Raw genomic sequence first — 7,183 nt, 5'->3', positions numbered from 1 at the left:
TGTTGTGGCCTCTCCCGTTGCGGAGCACAGGCTCCGGACGCGCAGGCCCAGCGGCCATGGCTCACGGGCCCAGCCGCTCCGCGGCACGTGGGATCTTCCCAGCCCGGGGCGCGAACCCGGTTCCCCTGCATCGGCAGGCGGACGCGCAACCACTGCGCCACCAGGGAAGCCCCTGGCCACACAATTTGAAACCTCTCATGAAAGCATCTTGTGACAAAACAAACATCATTATCTTTCAAACTTAAAGAAGTCATAAAAAAATTAATGCATAATGAAGCACTGTACATTGTGATGTGGAGGATTAAATTGTTAGAATAATTCAGGATTCTTTCAAAATGCAGTGAAATACTCAGATAACTAAGACAAACTCTGAGGCTTCAGTGTATTGTGACAATGATTTACCACACTTTGCTACATAGACATTCTCTGAGGAGTCTGTCAAAAGTAAGGCAGTGGTTTAACACCATTTTGAAAAATACACACGAGGTAGAGTGCTGTCAAAATAAAATTTCTAACTGAATAATAACTGTGTATATGCTGGTGTCAAAACAATACTAGAAGCTGGAAATATGATTTTACTATTTACCACTATCACAATTTTTAGGTTAATTTTAGGTATATTTAGGTTACTTCTTTTCCAGGTCAGATTAAACTGTTTACTTCTACCAGGTATTGTGTCTAAAACCAATACTTTTCACATGGGTTTAGAGGGTACATTTGCTGTAGTTTAAAAAAAAAGGATGAGTCAAGTATATACCAATCTAGTCAAGCAGCTTCTAAGAAAGATACACTTTTGGATAAAAGAGTGGTAAGGTCTGCACTCTACAAACATGACACTTTTGACTAGTGGTATTACACATGGGGATTTTTTGGGGGGGGGGTGATGATGCTCATTTTCCTGCCCCATTTACCCTGTCTCATAACTGTACTTGGAACCAAGAGCATTCATTTGGTCCCATGCAAATGATAGTAGTACCTGGTTCTATGAATTCGACTTTTTTAAACTGGGAAGCAAAATGATCGACGGGGTAGGGGGAAAGAAGTCCAACATAAATCTGTAGCCTCAGCAAGCTCAGCGCACTAACACAGTAAGTTAATTGACAACACTAAAACTGCCTTTCTACCAGTAAAAAATCATACAGGTAATAGTATTCTAAACAGCAGGGGATCTGCCAGAGACCTCCCTAGAATACAGGAATTAGGGGGTGGTGTTTTCTGGGTTGGACAGGGGCACAAGTAGCTGAGAAAGACATGGAACTTCTCAGGGAGCAACTATTTCGAGAAAAGCAGGTGGTTCCAGGTTTAAAAATTATCCCATAAAACCTTCATTGTCATTGAAGTGACGATTGGGCCTCTCTCTTCCTTTCCTATCTGTACCCATCAGGTTGCCCCCGATCAAGCAGAGTGGAAAAAACAGTACCCGCTGTATGAGTGGGCTTTGCTTTCCACTACCTTTTCCTAAGACACACACTTTCCAAGTAGTGTGTTAAAAAACAAAAAGCAAAGACAAAAAAGACTGCGGTTTAACTATTAATTTTTGAAAATTATTCAAGTGAAGGGAATCCTTTCACAAGGTATATGTTCATCAATCATGATGTTATATATTTTAAACATTTTATAATATCACCTGTCAATTATACCTCAATAAAGCTGAAAAAAAATCATTAAAAGTCCCGGTTGAAGAAGTGCTATCTACCTGTCAGTATTAGTTCTGCCCTTTAATAACTCTGTGGCTTTGTGCAGTCCTATCAGCTCTCAGAAACTCAGTTTCCTTGTCTGTAAGTTGAAAAGGTTAATGTTAATGACTTCTAGCCTTCCTTCCTGTTCCAAATTCAAACGGTTAAATTTAAATTATTCTGTGACTTATTCTCCCCTTCAAATATCTTTGATCTTCATTCTGTACTAATTTCACCTTTAAAAAGATAGGAATAGTGGGGGATGGGTGACAGGAGGGCTTGTTAAGAGAGATTCAAGTGTTAATTAACCTGTTTCACCCTGGACATTTATAGTTTTAAGAAAAGGCAAATGAATTTCAATCTACAATGGAAATGTAATAAAATACAGAATTTAATTGTGTATTAATTTAAACTTTTCACAATATTTACAACTTATTTCAGATTATAGGGATATTCCTCTATTTTACAAATGTATGTTGAGCCACTTCCAAATCCACTGCTGTCTGCTGTGCATTCCAGAAAGGAAAGAACCCAAAACAAAACTAAACAAGAAGATAAGTTACTGTGAAAACTTTTTTTTTTTTTTTTTTAAAGAGAAGTAAGCCTTTATTTCCTTGTTACACAAAAAATGCTGGCTGAGTTGGCTGCTGAAACCTTTTGATTAGCCGTGCTAATGTTCCCTTCCATTTAGGCGGTAAACTGAAAATTGACTTTACATATATACTTATTTGCCTCTTCAATCAGAGGTATTGGATTTATTTTCTTCCAATTATTGACGTGGACATAACGTACCCCCAATATGGAAATCCTTTGGAATCTGTCTGCCTAAAAGGTCCATTTCCTACTGAAATCACAAGATGTCTCATGTACAACTGAAAATAGCAAATATTCAGGAAATACGTGAAACATGTTGATTATATACATTTAAAAAGGGAATATTGCTTTCAATTTTCTTATATTACACTACTCTATCCCTGAGGACTAAACAATAGATTGTAAACTGCAAATATTTACTTAAAAATCTTTAACCTCAAGAATATGAAAGTAATGCTACAAACTTAGGAAAATCTGAGTTACTTTTTTTTTTTTTTTTTTTTTGTGGTACGCGGGCCTCCCCCTGCTGCGGCCTCTCCCGTTGCGGAGCACAGGCTCCGGACGCGCAGGCTCAGTGGCCCCGGCTCACGGGCCCAGCCGCTCCGCAGCTTGTGGGATCCTCCCAGACCGGGGCGCGAACCCGGTTCCCCTGCATCGGCAAGCGGACGCGCAACCACTGCGCCACCAGGGAAGCCCCATGAGTTACTTTTTTACTCTGTGAAAACCCCCTTTTTTAATAGGGAGTATTTTCCTTGTGTGGCTATCACAGCTAATCAACAATGTAAAGCAGCTTTTTAAGCCTTTAAATATTGCTGCAACATTACTTAAAGCCAACTACCATCTGGTTCTGATGAGACTATGGTCTCTGCTGGGAACTGACTAGAACCTTCTGTTATCAAACACATTCTGTAAAACTGGGATGGTGGCAGTATCTCCCCTCACACTCATCACCCAATGCTTAGCACGTAGGAAATAATAAAGGCTATTAACCTCACTGTTTTCTTTGCCATACAAATTATCACAGAAAAATAGGATAGATCAAAACAAACCCATCCTGAACTATAGGAAACACGACTAAAATTAATATCCTGAGCGCGCCACTGAGTATCTTTGTATGTGTCAACAATATCAGCTGCACGTCCTTAGCACTTAGAATGAACCAAGCATTTCACTTACTTTATCTTTGTTGTTGTTGTTATTTTTTTATTTGGCCACACCATATGGCATGCGGGATCTTAGTTCCCCGTCCAGGGACTGAACCCGTGCCCCCTACACTGGGAGCACAGCGTCTGAACCAGTGGACCGCCAGGGAAGTCCACACTTACTTTATTTCTTGACAACATAAATACTTAGGCTCTAGTGCTATGAAGGACTGAAGTTCAAAACTAGCAACCCATAACACACTATGTCATATCTTGCTGTTTACTGTCTTCTCTTTCTTTTATTCATGCTTTTAAAAGAAGTGCTTGGCTACCTGACGTGACTTCTCATGCTTTTCATGATCAATCTAGGTGCCTTAATAAAGGGGTAAAAATAGTTTCTATTTTCACTTCAGTTTCCCCTCACAGAAAATGAATAAAGGAAAACGGCCAGAAAAACTGGACAAGTATGAAATAAATACTTTTAAAAATACATGTTGTTCTTGTTTGGGGGTTCTTAAACTCATGGTAGTTTATGTTCCCAAATACTGTTCAGATTTCTGCCATAATTTGTCCCCTTGAACCATCAATAATATCCTTTTCAGCTGGGCCATTCTCTGAAGCCGGTACAGCCTTGTCCGACGGTAACGTGGTTTACCTTCTGAAATGGGGGCGCAGGGCGGGGCAGGGGCGGCACAAATGCCTATGAACGGAGCCAGGCAGGGGCAAGGATCAACTCCTGCTCCTGTATACTCTCAAAGCTGCTGGTTAACGGGACTAACAAATACACATTCTGGTGTTTTTCTACTGATTTCCAGGCATGTACCGTGCACTAGGACTAAACAAGAGCAGGCTAGGAAACAGACTAGAATTCACTCTTAACAAAAAGCTTTTTCCTAGTTAAAGGCCTTTTATGGTTTCTTAATTTTTTTCAAAAAGTAGGAATTCAAGTGAAGTAGTTTTGAAGTATTTATTTGAACTCTCTCCTTCACTATCTTCTAGCACCTGCCCCTGCCTATGCTGTGCTAATGCTGTGAGCTCACTGGTCAGGAACGGAACGGGACAAAGGGAAGACCCAGGGCTCACACCAAAGTTTTAGGATCGCTTATAAGGTTACTTGCAAGAAATCATGGGGGAGGTAAGAGAACATGTAGTAGGTGTCTCGAAAGGCAAGAGGACAGAGAATGGAAAGGAATGAAAATAACCCCCTGTAACGGTAAACACAAGACTGAGGTTGGCGCAATCTCGGTGGCGATGGGGATGTGATGAGGGAACTACAGGGCACTGACTGCCATCTTGGGAGAGGCTGGAAGGATTTGTCCCCATGGTTTATTTATATATGAGCTGCTTACTCAGTTCTTCCGAGACAGGATCTTCCATTAGCTCTATGCATATTCCCTTTTGTTTTTCCTCAATTTAGAGAGGGCTCTGGATCACCTACCAGTCCAGCACCTCTGGCATCTTCCTAGGACTGGCCTTCAACTGCCTGGAGACGATATGACTGCCAGAAAGGTACCACTGCATCACCTGCACCTTCCTAGGTCCTCTTCCATGCAGAGATGATGCATTAATTGTGTCCTAGCCCAAATGATATAAATGCACATGGCTGTAGAATACTGCACCAATTTCATCAATCTTCAAAGAAATTAGTGAGTAAAAGAAGGAAGAATATATCTGAGGAACAGTCGTCCAGGAAGAAGTTAGTGTCCCTTAATTAATTAAGACTAAGAAGAAAACACCAGAAAATTTTATTGTTGTGCGTGCTCTATTTATTTAACGGAAAAAATACGATTCATTTAAAATTGCCTTAGAAAGTAAAAAAAAAAAAAAAAAAAAAAAAGAAAAAAGGGAAATCAAAATGAAATCCTAGATAATGATTTTTTTCAAAGGATTTTGGTAAATATACCTTAACACCTACTAGCTGTCAAAGTCTGCTTTATTCTCTTCTCACAATACTTTCAAACCCTAGATAGGGCAAAACAAAGCAATCCAAATTGTGCTATATGGCATTTAAAATCATTGTAAAGTATAGGAATGTGTTCACCTATAATACATGGCTAAGTAATATTATAATAATATAAAATAATACAATATAATACTTTAACATTTGGCTAAATTTTGGCAAATATGCTATATTTATAATTATATGGAAAGGCTTCATTAATCATGACTGAAATTAGCACATACTCAAAGAACCAAATGAACTTTGGCTCGGCTTCAATAACAAAATATTTAGAAACTTCTATGACTACTCAAATGAGATCTTTTTAACTCAGCAAACTGGGATATTCTGTCTCACTTACTGCCTATAAACATCAGAAATAATCTTCAAAGACAGGCGAATACTGGTTTATCTTAGGTTAAAAGAACCATTTTGCACATTATAATCATTAAAATTTATTGTACATACTGAGTAATTTAGATGTATATAATTATGATTCCTTTATAAATAAATTTGTCTCTGAAATCAGTGAGAATTTTGCTAGCACTGCACAGAATTCACCATGATATTGTGATAAGGGGTTCAAAACATATTAAGCAATAGATTTTAGCTTCTTGTTTTTCCAGCACTAGCCTTAAAACTAGAACCAAATGTATCTCTCATCTAACAAATCAAGCTGCAAACCTACAACATCTAAAATGAGGTTCTTAACTATCTTGGAAGAGTGAATTATCATTTCCAAAAGTTTTGAATAGATCCTGGCTTGCTGGGTGCTTTACTAAACTATCATTTTATAGTCCCATTAAGAAAGAACACATGAAGGTAAGGAATCAAGTTTTACCATGAAATCCTTTTCCCTCATTACATATCAGCTCCCTGACTGTTATAGCATGAACGCATTTCAGTTTATTAGATGCTGAGCCAGAAATCCTAAAAATGCTTAAGGAGATTAAGTGATTAAAGTGGGTAACTTCAATGCATTCCAATATACAAGCTTTCCTGCACACTATGAGAGTTTAGTAAACACTGAAATTAATGAAAAATACATGTGTTAATTTTTTTAAAATTATATTTAATATGCAAGATCGAATAGCACAGAGGTATCTATTTCATTTGAAATAGTAATTCTTGTCTATTGGTTAGGAGAGGAATGTCAAAGTTCAAACAGAAAGAAAGTTGAGGAGTGAATGGTATGTGACAAAACGGAAACATAAGCTAAGTTACAAATGAGGGAGAGAGTTTCCCACAGAAAGAACTAAGTTAAGGCAAGTTGGGGGGGCGGGGCGTTTAGGGATAAAAGATACACACACCTTACCACAGAATGTGGACAGAAAGGCAAGAAAGCGGGTGCCCCTACCAGAGAACAAAATACAGCAAGTCTGTCAAATCACTACTGCCTAGTAGGTTAGGAAACCCATTTGGTAGGTTATGAGGAACGTTAAAATGGAGAGAAAAAAGAGAAAAAAGAAAAAGTGATAGAGAATACAGTAGACTAGAAAATTCTATCACACTCACATATAGCGAAGATGTATTGGGAAACCTTACATCCACGTGTGCAAGCGTGTGCACTGGGTCCTAACGTGACATGTATTTCTTCCTGTGGGTTCCAATAAAAAGGTATGAGAACCACTGACACACTGAGCACACCACTAGTGCCCGCCTCCCTCAAGTTAATAATGTCACACTTCTGAATAGAAACGTAACTTCCAAAGATAATAATATCCCCAAATGCCAGAGGGGGAACATGGCAAAACACAAAACCACGGAATATTTAAAATGAACTATGTGAACTATGACACAGAAGAGTCCAGGGAAAGCAGGCCTTCTAGAGA

The 7,183-nt window shown here is 38.8% G+C and overlaps 1 long non-coding RNA gene across 22 annotated transcripts in view; it reads right to left on the bottom strand.

The window, feature by feature from the left end:
- Window positions 1-7,183, bottom strand: part of LOC102991851 (uncharacterized) — a 286,698-nt gene that overhangs the window by 167,533 nt on the left and 111,982 nt on the right. For 2 of the 22 annotated variants that reach the window (XR_008617317.1, XR_008617330.1), the window contains one exon: window positions 6,867-6,948. The exons of the other annotated variants lie outside the window; for them this stretch is intronic. This is a non-coding gene — a long non-coding RNA (uncharacterized lncRNA). The remainder of the gene's footprint in view (window positions 1-6,866; window positions 6,949-7,183) is intronic. 22 annotated transcript variants of the gene reach the window in all.

Source organism: Physeter macrocephalus, chromosome 5, assembly GCF_002837175.3.
Source record: "Physeter macrocephalus isolate SW-GA chromosome 5, ASM283717v5, whole genome shotgun sequence".
NCBI lineage: Eukaryota > Metazoa > Chordata > Mammalia > Artiodactyla > Physeteridae > Physeter > Physeter macrocephalus.
This window is presented reverse-complemented; position numbering and strand designations above follow the sequence as displayed.